Source organism: Emys orbicularis, chromosome 1 (genome assembly GCF_028017835.1).
Source record: "Emys orbicularis isolate rEmyOrb1 chromosome 1, rEmyOrb1.hap1, whole genome shotgun sequence".
NCBI classification, from domain to species: Eukaryota; Metazoa; Chordata; order Testudines; family Emydidae; genus Emys; species Emys orbicularis.
In genome coordinates, this window is record NC_088683.1 from 24,543,648 (window position 1) to 24,557,235 (window position 13,588).

Sequence of the window (13,588 nt, forward strand, 5' to 3'; positions counted from 1 at the left end):
AAATACGACACACCTATGGATGGCAGCTCATTCCCAACCTGTAAGAAAATCAAGCTTTCCCACAAAGAGTTCTCCACCTGTCCAAGGAAGACAGATGATCCTTCTTGGGGATTCAGCACCCAGAAGAATCAAAAGAACATACTGGAAAGGACAGGATGACAACAGGATGGTGTGCTGCCTTCCTAGAGCCAAGAATGAGATGTCACTCTAAGATTAGATACATTTCTGAAGTCGCCATACAAGAATCCATTGGTGATGGTTCATACTGGCACTAATGACACGTATCAGGATAACTCGTAGATAACATGACTTCAGGGAACTCGGAAGTGTGCTGAAGAAGTGATCTTCTCGGAGATCCTTCCTGTCCCATGAATGAATGAAGAGAGAAGGCAGAAGTGAACTGCTGGCTAGGTAAGTGGTATAGGGTGGAGCATTTGGCTTTTGTGGAACATTGGTTCACCTTCTCTGAGGAGAGGGGGCTGTATAGTTTGGATGGTCTCCATCTGAATAGAATGGGAACCAATCTCCTTGGGGACAGGCTAGCTAGAGTACTCAGGAGAGTGTTAAACTAGTAACAAAAGGGGAGTGTAAACAGAGGGAAGATAGGAGCACTCATTAAGCACAAAATTGAGATGTTGAGAATAAAATTAATCAAGGAACTGAAGGACATGAAGAGAAAAAGTTCTTTAATTGCCTGTACACCAATGCTAAGAGCCTGAGTAATAAAGAAGAGGAATTGAAATTGCTCATTTCTCAGCATAAATTTGATTTAGTTGGTATTACTGAAATCTGGTGGGATGATTCACATAATAGGAATGTTAAAATCAATGATTATAACTTATTTAGAAAGGATCAAGTGGGCAAAATGGGAGAGGAAGTGGCACTCTTTTTCAAAAATGCATTACCTGTTTTCAAGTCACCGATAACTTGGAAGAAAATTATCTTGAATGCTTATGGATCGATATCCTAACAGATAAAGAACAAAATGGGGTATTAGTTGGAGTCTGCTACAGACCACCAAATCTCACTAGGAAACAGGATGACTGGCTCTTTACTTACCTATCTATAATGTGTAGGAAATAAAGTTGTGTGAACATGGGGGTCTTCAGTTTAAGTGACATATGGTCAAGATCTCATGCTGCCAATATTAAAATATCATTGGAATTTCTAAATATTATAAATGACAATTTGCTAACTCAAAAAGTGTTGCATCCAACATGAGGGAATTCTGTATTAGACCTCGTCTTGACAGATAAAGATGAAGTGATTACAAAACTAAAAGTTAACGGTAGCTTAGGTACAACTGATTATAACTTGCTCACATTTATATGTGTAAACAAAATAAAGCCCAGATCAATTATATATTGGGGCTTTAAAAGGCCTATTTCACAAAGCTGAAAACAATTATGAGTCAAATCAGCTGGAAGAAAGACTTAAACAATTCTCAATTGTCATTCACATTTTTTATTAAAGAACACTAATTTAGATGTGGCTTTTTGGGCAACCTCACAATCAAAGAAGAAGGCTATTGGTATAGGTTTAAAAAACTGATCTTATTTAGAGGGGAAGTGAAGCTAGGTATATAAAATCATGAGTGGTGTGGAGAAAGTGAATAAGGAAAAGTTACTTACTTGTTCCCATAATATAAGAACTAGGGGCCACCAAATGAAATTAATGGGCAGCAGGTTTAAAATAAATAAAAGGAAGTTCTTCACACAGCACACAGTCAACCTGTGGAACTCCTTGCCTGAGGAGGTTGTGAAGGCTAAGACTCTAACAGGGTTTAAAAGAGAACTAGATAAATTCATGGCGGTTAAGTCCATTAATGGCTATTAGCCAGGATGGGTAAGGAATGGTGTCCCTAGCCTCTGTTGTCAGAGAGTGGAGATGGATGGCAGGAGAGAGATCTCTTGATCATTACGTGTTAGGTTCATGCCCTCTGGGTCACCTGGCATTGGCCACTGTCAGTATACAGGATACTGGGCAGGATGGACCTTTGGTCTGACCCAGTATGGCCATTCTTATGTTCTTAGCTATGATAGATAGATAGATAGATAGATAGATAGATAGATAGATAGATAGATAGATAGATAGATAAAAGGCCGGCTCTAGGCACCAGCAAACCAAGCACGTGCTTGGGGTGGCACATTTTCAGGGGCAGCATTCTGGCCATCTTTTTTTTTTTTTTTTGCTTCAGGCGGCAAAAGCCTAGAGCCGGCCCTGGCAGCAGCAGCGCATCATGCGCGGGGATGCCCTGGGGCCGCTGCAGTTTGCGCCAAGGGGGAGCAGCACCCGCACCTTGTGGCTGGGCTGGGCAGGCTCCGAATGGGAGACCCTCAGGCTTGGGGAGCACACGGAGCCGCCTGCAGGTGCTGCAGGGTGGCCGCCCCCCAGCGCCGCAGCCGGGGCTGGGCGAAGTGGCCCGAGCCGCCCAGGGACTGCGGCAGAGCGGCCAGAAGCAGCAGCAGCAGCGGGGCCATAGAGGGCGGGGCGCTGCAGTGTGGGACCTGCATCCCGCTCTCCAGGGCTCCGCTCCCTCTGGTGCTACCCTGCCCCAGCTCCTCAGCCCCCTGCCGGGGCAGTTCCCTGGCTCTGCCCTCCCAGGTCCCGGCCGGTCCTGGAAGTGGGAGCCCTGGCTGGAGGAACCCTGGGCTGAGGCACAGCCCGGGAGCCCTGCTGCTTACCCCGACCCTGTCAGCGCCGGACTGGCTGTAGGTGAGGGGGGAGTGGGCGGAGTCAGCACTGGTGGGGGGGAGCCCAGGACTGGGGGAGGCAGGAGGTGCAGGTGGGGGGGGGGAAGATAGAGCCCAGAGCTGGGGCGGCAGGGGGTGCGGGTGGGGGAGGGCACTAGTGGGAGGGGTGAGAGCCCAGGGCTAGGGTGAGGGGCAGCCAAAAATGTTCTTGCTTGGGGCGGCAAAAAAACTAGAGCCAGCCCTGGATAGATAGATAGATAGATCTAACAAATACAAGAAAGGGGAAGTTGATAGTAATGAATATAAGCTAAGTATAAGTATATAAGCATAGTAATGAAAATAAGCTAAGAATTGTAGAAAATTGATAAGAGAAGCAAAGGGACACAAAGTGAACTCTATGGCTAGCAGAGTTTAGGATAATGAGAAAGAGGTTTTTTAAGTGCATTGGGAACACCACGAACAAAAAAATCCTAGCAATGGTATTGGTCCATTGATAAATGGAAATGGTAGCTTTATCAATAATATAGCAGAAAAGGCAGAAGGGCTCAATAAATATTTCTGGGGGGAAAGTGATTAATTAATCATATATTATGATAACACTCTTGCCATTCCTCTAGTTTCCCAGGAGAATGTTAAACAGCAGCTACTAAAGTTTTTAAATTAGGGGGTCTGAATAGCCTGCATCTAATAGTTTCAAAAGAGCTGGCTGAGGAGCTTGCTGGACTGTTAATGTTGGCTTTAAATAAATGTTGGAACACTGGGAAGTTCTAGAAGATTAGAAGGAAGCTAATGTACCGATATTTAAAAAGGGTAAGGAGGATGACCCAGGTAATTATAGCCTTGTTAGTCTGACATCAATCTCAGGCAAAATAATAGAGCAGCTGATATAGCACATGATTAATAAAGAATTAAAGTAGGGTAATATAATTTTAATGTCAATCAGCATGGGTTTATGGAAAATTGATCCTGTCAAACTAACTTGATATCTTTTTGATGATATTACAAGTTTATTTTAATGGTAATAGCACTGATGTAATATACTGACTTCTGTAAGGTGTTTGACTTGGTACCACACAACATTTTCATTAAAAAAACTAGAACAATATAAAATTAACATGGCACACATTAAATGGGTTAAAAGCTGGCTAACTGGTCTCAAAATGTAATTGTAAATGGGGAATAATCATAAAATGGGTGTTTCCAGTGGGATCCGTTCTTGGCCCATGCTATTTAACGTTTTTATCAAAAACCTGGAAGAAAACCTGTAGGAACAAAGAATGCAGGCCATATTTACAGGATGAGGGAACTCTATCCTGGGAAGCAGTAAGAGACAATAGTCTGTAACTCAATCAGAGAAGAGGAGAGGTCACAAAATTTTATCCATTATGAAGGAGACACTCTACTAACATAGGTGTCTCACGAAAGGTGGATCCAAGCTTTCTGGACAAGCACTGTAAAGACTGACTGACTATTGGGTGAAAAGTACCTTATTAGACAAGAAAGTAAATTGTTAATAAGTATATGTGTTTTATTTTGGGGGGAGTGGGGATCATGGGAGATAATCAGTTTAACATGAGCTCCTAGTGCACAGGTGGACAAACTACAGCCCACGGGCCACATCCAGCCTGCGGGACCGTCCTGCCCGGACTTTGAGCTCCCGGCCGGGAAGGCTAGCCCCCAGCCCCTCCCCTGATGTTCCTCCTCCCCCGCAGCCACGCCACCACGTGGGCAGTGCTCTGGGTGACGGGGTTGCACACTCCTGCGGAGCAGAGTGGCAGCGTGTCTAGCTCTGGCTGGGCAGCGCGGCTGCCAGATATGCTACTCTGAGCGGCATGGTAAGGGGCCGGGGGCTTGGATAAGGGGTGGGGAATCCCGGGGGGGCAGTCAGGGGACAGGGAGCAGGGGGCCGTTGGATGGGGAGGAGGTTGGGGGTGGTGGTCGGGGGACGGGGAACAGGGGGATTGCATAAGCGTGGGAGTCCCAGGGGGCCTGTCAGGGGATGGGGGTGTCGGGTGTGGATAGGGGTCAGGAGACAGGGAACAGGGGGGTTGTATAGGCATGGGGTTCTGGGGGGCCTATCAGGGGGTGTGGATAGGAGTCGGGGCAGTCAGGGGACAGGGAGTAGGGGGGTTGGATAGGGGATGGGGTCCCAGGGCGATTAGGGGCAGGGAGTCCCGGGAGGGAGCGGTTAGGGGACAAGGAGAGGGGGGTTGGATGGGTCGGGAGTTCTGAGGGGGGCAGGAAGTGGGAGGGGCGGATAGGGGGTGGGGGCCAGGCTGTTTGGCCCTTCATACAGTTTTGCAACCCTAATGTGGCCCTCGGGCCAAAAAGTTTGCCCACCCCTGTCCTAGTGCGACACTGTGGCCAAAAGAGATAATATGATCCCAGGATGCATAAATAGTGGAATCTCAGTTAGGAGTACAGGTTATTTTACCTCTGTATTTGGGACTGGAGCAACTGCTGCTGGAATACTGAGACCATTCCTGGTGTCCACAGTTCAAGGATGTTGATAAATTGGAGAGAATTCAGAGAAGAGATTAGAAAACATGCCATATAGTGACAAACTCAGGGAACTCAATCTAGTTAGCTTAACAAAGAGAAGGGTTACGGGGTGACTTGACTGTAATCTATAAGTACCTATATGGGGAATAAATATTTAGTAATGGGCTCTTCAGTCTGGCAGAGAAAAACATAGAAACCAATGGCTGGAAGTGGAACCTGGAAATAAGGAATACATTTTTAAGAGGGAGAGTTAGAAAACACTGAATTCCAATGTTCGTTGAGTGGAGCTACGTTCTACACAATATTCCTTTCAAACATGGAATTGACACTGGCATGAAACATTGTGCAAATAATCAGTGTATCCAACTCTGGTCTCATACACACAGGTGTTACACTAGTGACATTCCATGTACTTCAGTGGAGTTACTCTCTATTTACACCAGCGTGAGACCAGAATCAAGCCCAGTAAACATAGGGCAATTCTTGAGAACTCTTCTTGATTTTAGAAACAATTTATTTGTTAGTTGAGAACTGCCATCTTTAAAGAGTTAAAACTTTCCCTACACCATTTTGCGTATTTTCCTAACATACATCTAAACTGACTTTTTTTTCCTACCAAAAATATAGGGACAGCTGTAATTATAGGTGCTCAAATTCGGAGGTGATAGCCACTCTGTATAGCATTTGAAGAACTCTAATTGACTACTAGTGAATGCTGATATAGCCATTTGAGGATGTAAAGTGCTATATCATACTGGTTAGCATTAAAGTCTGTGCCATTTTGCCTTTTCCTAATTAACCTTGGAAATCCCTGTAATTAATTATTATAAAGAATACTGAAGTATTGGCAATTCGTGACAAGCAGGAATTATAAGTGCTAGTGGATATGACTGTATACTCCACAGTTTTCCTGAAATACTTACATAATACTGAGGAAAGCTAGGGGGGTCTGGCCTGTGTCACAGCCAAGTGACTGACCTAAACTTGTACAGTGATGTCTTAGAGAAAGCTGAATAAAATAATAAAGCACAATCATTAATAAAGAGGAATTCAAGTAACCCTGAATTGGAGCTTCCCTATGCATCCTCTCCAACTGCAGCGCTTCAGGTTTCTAGCAGAGCCATACTTCTACTGCCTAAGCTCCCGCTGAAGTGATCTTTCCCTCCCTTGGCTTCTGCTTTGACAGAGCAGATTACGCACATTGTACTGCCTCAGTTCCTGCCGACTGATTATTGCTGCACCTGTGATGCCTTAAATTAGCTACAGCTGTACTGGTGAAGATCTAATTGCTGCCATTTGTCGGGAAGCTGATGACTGACTCAGTCTGTCTCACACTCTTGGAGAAAGGGTAACTCCTATTTCCCCTCAGACAGAACTTCAACCTACGGGAACTGGAGAAGTCAAGACTAAACTAAGGTTTTTCATTCACCGTGAGTCTCTTCCAGCTCCCAGCTTCAGCCAAGCTGCAATCCTCCTTTAAGCCCTTCAGTAGAGAAATAAGAGGGGAAAAGTTGTTTGGTTTTTTTTTTTCAGGGAAAAGTATGAAATTGAGAAATTGCCTCAGCAGTCTAGGAAATCAGAATAATGGAACAGATTATTAAATACTTTGGGCTAGATCTTCTGCTAGTGTAAATCAATGTAGCTCCTTTAGAGCTTGTGAGGATGACGTCCTGGTCCTATTGAAGCCAATGGGAGTTTTGCCATGAACTTCAATAGGGACAGAATTTCACCCTGAGGCTCTGGCTCCTTCTCCGTGCACCATCTGTATCTTATTCTCTCATATATACACATGGAAATGGGGGGATTCTGAATGCAAAAGAGGAACTAAAGAATAAAGGGGAATATCCCCAGGGACTTAGAGAGGGAAGGGAGTAAATCTTCCACCATCCCTACTCAACAGCTTTGTGGAAAGGCTCCTTTAAATAACTAACAAACAAACAGGAGACCCTGAAGTCCATGTTGAGCTGCTGTAAATTGACACACAGCCAGGGCCGGCTCCAGGCACCAACATTCCAAGCAGGTGCTTGGGGCGGCAATCTGCCAGGGGTGGCAGTCCGTGTGTTTTTGCCGCCCCAAGCAGCGCACCAAATTGCCACCGCGGACGGCGGGGGCAGTCCGTGTGCCGTTAGGGCGGCACGCACGTTTCCGCGGCGGCGGCAATTTGACGGCAGCTTCTATGTTCAGCTGCCCGTGGCGGCAATTCGGCAGCTTCTGTTTTCCGGCTGAAAACACGGGATTCCTAGCTATGACTTTTAGCTTTCCTCAGTTTGATGTGCAGTGAAACCGAGCCTATCAATTTTAAAAAGTAAAAAAATTGTGAAGCTACATAAATAGTTTCTTTCTACAGCACTTTCCATGGGAATATCCCAATGATCTTTATAACTATAAATTCACAAAGCATTATGACATATCTGTTCTCTCAACACCTCTGTTTTTACGAAAGTTGTGCAAAAAATTTTGAACAAAAATGTTCCATCAAAAATGTAGATTCAGTGACACCAAAACACATTGATAATTTGGTCAATTTTGCCTGATTGTTTCAGTTAAAATAAAACCCTAAAAATCCAAACAAGATACATTTCATTTTAACATTTTTGAAACATAACATTTAGATTATTTTGTTCAAAACAACTTTATTTCAAAATTTCCTTTAATTTTATTAAAACATCAAACATTGAAAAATGCTTAATCAAAATATCTCATTTCAGATCAAATAAAACATTTTGTTGACCCAGAACAAACTTTTTCTTCAATTTTTTTTTATTTGTCAGCGAATCAAAAATCAGTTATTCACCCAACGCTAGTTTTTACAGCTGGGGGAATTGAAAGAAGGAATGGTTAAGTTTCCAGGTCGCATAGCTATAAAACCCAGGTCACACACAACTCAGGACCAGGAATAGAATCCAGGATCAAGATTTTCAAAAGTGATTCTGAGCGCCTCAGTTTTTGGGTGCTCCCCTTGAGACACTTTAGGGGCGCTAGATTTCCAGTGAAGAGCTGCTCAGCCCTTTCTGAAAATCAGAAAGTGTCCAGCTGTAGCCGGCCACAGAGTGCAGTGAGGTGGCAGTGTGTGCTGCAGAGGAAGTGTGCTGGTGAGCCTTCAGGTAGGTGAATTCAATGACATACTTTTGGTCATCAAAAAACAAAACAAGAGACAGAGATTCTAATTTATTTAGTCACAGGGGCTTGCCGTGCTGCTAAGGGAAGTCAGAAACACAACTGACTACAAACTTGAAAATTTGAGTTCAGAATCTGAGACGAAGTACCCTCACTGGCCATCACTGCTTTTTTGAATGCATAGGCCCTTTTTTTCATGCTCATGGGGCCCAGGTAGAATTATTTATGATGAGCTTGACTTTGCCATTAAGCCATCTTAACAATGACACGACACACAGCTCCGGGGAAATGCCAGGACATTCTGCTTTGGGGAGATTCAGTGGACTGAGGCTGAGCAATAGAGCAGATCAAGAATTTTTTAATGAAATGTTTTTTGCTGAATTTGTCAAAACTGAAACTGTGCACAGGAAAAGGACAATTCTGGTGAATTTTGCACTTTGAAAAAGTTTTGATTTTTTTTATTTCCATACCTGGGTTCTAAACACCTCTTTGTTTGGAAATTGACATGAAGTGTTTCTGAATTATTGGAACATTTTGCTTGAGTTGGTCTGAAGGGGATCTTTAGCTCGTGGTTGACTTTTTGTCCTGTTTTGGGGAAAAAATTGAAATCTTAAAAATTCTTATGGGGTGGGAAAGCTGTTTCCCACCCAGCCCTACTGAGCATTCCCTGCTACCTCCTTCTATGTGCCGTAATGGACTGCCTCATGTACTGCCAGCCATCACTCTGGGAAGGAGTGAAGGGGGAGCAGAGACATATCCCCAGTTCTTACCTGCTCCCTCTGCAGTTCTGTTCTCCCCACAGGGAGCAGGGATCCCTGGACTTCTCCTGAGCATGGGGACTGGAATTCTGCCCAGTTCTTATATGGATCATGCAAGTGTGGGAAAGATTCCTCACACACTCCCTCCCAGTGCATAGCTGACTAAGGGCCAGGCAGAATGTGGTCCTAAGGCAGTTTTGCAAGGTATGTAAGTGTGATGCCAGTACGGCCTTCCAGCCTCCTGCATGCATTTCCAAATTAGACATGCAGACATGTTGTAACTAAAGATGGGCTGGAATCCAAACCCCAGATCTGAATACCTCTGAGCATTGTGAAAGTCTGGAGGTTTTGCAGCTTGGGCTTATCTTTGCTCGGTTACAGCCTCTTACAGCTTTTAGTCAAAACCAGTCAAGCTCGGCCTGCTTCTACAACAAGTTTGGTCCACTGCATGACAGATCAAAGCCATTAGTCCTTCCTGGAGATCAGTAAATATGGGAAGTCACTCATCAGAGCCCAGCCCACAGATGTGCCTGGGTTCATGGAGTGAAATATTGTAGCATCTGCAGAAGCAGCAGCAGCAGGAAAGAAGAGATTGAAAAAGGTGATGATAAGCACAAGGTGACTATATTCTTGGTTTATTCCCTCTATTTCCAACAAGCAGATGATGTAGCTGCTGCTTTTTGCTCATAGTGCCTGGTCACTGGGCTTCTTTGATATTATGCCTGAATCTCCTTACACACTGGTTTCACCCTGGTATAAATCAATGTATTTCAGTTTAGTCAGACCAGCATAAGCAAGAAGAGATTTCTGCCTGTTCCACTAATTCCTGAAGGTCGAGCAAAGACTGAAATTCATAGGTTCAGAATGGCTACTGACTAGAGGAAGAGAATAACTAATGGATTCCTGCTAGTCACTAGCAGAATCACTCTTGGAGCTGTACTTCTCAATACAAGTCATTGTTTTTTCTAAAACACAGATACCACTGATACAATATCAATTTTTGATTATATGAAGGAAGCTCTGTAGTGATTTAGGCCATGATCTAGCATGGTATTCAAGCATGCACTTAACTTTAATGGGCCTACTCACATGCTTAAAGTTAAACATGTGATTAAGTGTGTTGCTTGATCAGAGCCTACTGCTTTTCACAAGATCAGTTATACTAGCAATTTTTCTCTTGTCCCAGCTCTGCAATGGATGTCCTAAGTGCTTGAAATCTTCCTGTTGCTATTTTGGTCTTTGGCTAGCTCTTGTTTAAGTGAGGCCAGGTGGCTTAAAGTTTACTTAAAATATTAAATGAATTAAAATTAATTTACTACAAAGTCTCCCAGTATGTTTTGTGTTATCAGTGTGTTTAGATTGGAGAAGTGTCCATGTCTCCTTCTTTGTCCTGAAAATGCAAGGATGCAAGTACACTGTATATACTCAGCAAATAAATAAATAATCATAAACTATACAGCATATTTTCTAATTATCGCCAAAACCACAAACCAGAGTAAGGCAAGATTTAACTCTAAAACAATTAATGTAAATGGTAAACAAATAACTTTGGGGGCCAAATTCTCTTTCCTTTAGTCAGAGCTGCATGTTATTAGTGAATATAAAATGACCACACACCAATTGCTTTGGTCTAGTGCCTAGAAACCACAGATTTCTTCAAGAGGAATTTAATGCTTGTGTTCTCAAGTTTGCTCAGTTAACTTAAAAACAAACTGTCACTTTTAACATGACTTAACCACTTAGCCAAGACTCATGCAGAGAAAGTCCTCTTCTGCTTCAACAACTCCTTTCTGTAGGAATCCTCCTTAAAACAAGTTCACTTAATATAATCTTCAATCCAAACTTCCCTCTCTCCCTAGTTTAGAACAATATTAGTGAAGATTATTTTACCCCAAACCCCTTCCTTTTCCCTGTGGGAAAAGTTTCACTACCCACATTCTAAGCCATACAGCATTTATTGTCAAATTGACAAAATTTGACGATGCTCCTGAGACTCAGACAAACAGCAAACCAAATCTGCTCAATACAGCAAGCCCTAAAAATCTTCCGTCATGACAATACTGCAAGTTGAGTAGACACTGGAGGGTGGGATTTTCAAAAGGACTCAGAGTTGGCCTAACTCTGCTCCCAGTGATGCAGATGGGAGTGGTTTTCAAACACCATTTTGAAAATTCCACCCATCTTTCTTCAACTTCTCCGTATGCTATTGGCTTGATAAGAAGGACTAGAGCTCTGCTTTGTAAATCCTCCTCTATTAGGTTGTGTCATCTAGTGGATAGGTCACCAGACTCTGAATCACAAAGCCTCAGTTCTATTCCTGGCTTTGCCACTGACCTGCTGTGCAATCCTGGGCAAGCCACTTCACATGTCTGTATCTCTATTTCTGTGATGATGGGGATTACTTTCTAGCACGAGGGGGTCCCAATTTCTGTTGGAATAATGATTATTTGAGCACATCCAGACAATCAAAATTAAAAGTGTGTCCATAATTTATATAGATACTTAATCATGACACCACTAGAGCCTTATGGTTACTAGTTCTGAAAAATCCTAGATTCCTAATATGTAACTTTAAAAAGGGAAATTGCTGCCTACTGGTAACTCCTCTTAGTACACATACACTATCCTTCACTGATGAACAGAAACTGTGTCTTAACTCCACCCCCAACATGTTGCAATACTTTAAAGGCCATGTGTTCGAGCTGTCAGTATGTTGGGTTTGAAGTCTCTGCATCAGTAGGTCACTGTCCTGGCCCCAGTGAAATCAGTAGGCATCATCAATTTCAGTGGGGCTAACATTTCAACCACATTGTTAAGGCCAACTTTTGAAGAGACTGAGAAACCTTCAATATTGCTTTTATGATTGAATCCATGCTGTTATAAAAGTGGTAAATATGTGAAAATAATCAACTGTAACTAGAGATTAAAAAATTGAATCAAATAAAATATGTAACTTTAGCGCCCTCGTGGCCAAGATGGAGTCTGCTCTGCAGGCAGCTCTGGCCAAGAGATGGCGCGCGCAGGAGAAATCCCTTCCACCCCAGGGGCACCTGTTCCAAACCCCCCAGAGTGAACACACACACCCACAGGAAAAGTACAATGGATATAACAAGGGAAATATTTATTTACAGAGGGATGAGAGGAGAAAAACAACAAGGGGAAATATAGGGGAGCGGTAAAACAGGGCTGCATCCAAACCAAGGCCCCACGGGCCCAGTGGTAGCACAGTCTGACAGGGCAGACACCGAGCAATGTGTCTGCACACAGAGTTCAGGAGTCCTGAGCAAAGTTCCAGTCCAGTGGTGAGTCTTGGGTGCTCCTGGTCGTCTTCGGCGCCAGTGAACTTTCCCCCAACAAACCCCTCCGGTGCCCCCTTCTGCCGCTCTCTGCAAAGCCACACAGAGCGACCACCTCCCCACTTAACTAGCTACAGCCTCCCTCCTTGTTCCCAATGCAGAGTCACCAGCCCCAGTACTCACAGCCCCATGCAGCTCTGGGCAGCCGTGATACTGGGTCCAGCTCCGGCCTCTCCTTCTGGGGCGATTCCTCCCTGGCACAGTGCTCCTCCTGCCTCCTGTCCTGGGGTGTCCCTGATCGGCCCTGTCCTTCCCAGGCTTCAGACAGGTTCTTCTCTGCTGCTTCCTTTGCCAGGGCCTGCGGGCTGCTGCCTCTCTCTCCCTCTGAGCTTCAGAGCCACCCCCTGAAGTTTCCCTCCTTCTTTCCTCACTCTCCCCCCCCCCTAGGAAAAAGATTTAAAGGAGCCATGCTCTCTAAACTCCAAAGGGGTTATAAATACCATAGAAGGTATCCATTTTTTGTTTTGTTTTGTTTTGTTGTTGTTTTTTAGTGTAGGAACTAATTTAAAGTTTCTCACTATGGGTGTCCATAGGCTTGTGTTAAAAAGGTCACATTTTGCCAGCATGGTGGTAAATAGAGTTGCCAACTTTCTAATCACACAAAACCAAACACCTTAGCACCGCCTCTTCCCCAAGGCCCTGCCCCCTCCTCCCCTTTCCCCTCCCCCCGCCCCCGCTCACTAGACTCCGGTTGGGGCCAGAAATTAGGGTTTCAGGGTGCGGGCTCTGGGTGGGGCCAGAAATTAGGGTTTCGGGGTGCAGGAGTGGGCTCTGGGCTGGGGCAGGGAGTTGGGGTGCAGAAGGCGGTGAGGTCTCTGGCTGATTGTGTAGGCTCTGGGGTGGGGCTGGGGATGAGGGGTTTGGGGCTCAGGAGTGGGACTCCAGGCTGGGGGTGTGGGGCTAAGGTAGGGTTACCATATTTCCACAATCAAAAAAGAGGACACTGGGGGTGGGGAAGCCCCGCCCTAGCCCCGCCCCCACCCCATCCACTCTCTCCCACTTCCCACCCCCTGACTGCCCCCCTCAGAACCCCAACCCCCCCTGATTCTTGTCCCCTGACTGCCCCCTGCTGAGAACCCCCCACCCTAACTGCCCCCTTAGAACCCTACCTGTCCCCTGACTGCCCCGACCCTTATCCACTCGCATGGGTGGCAGGGTTGTA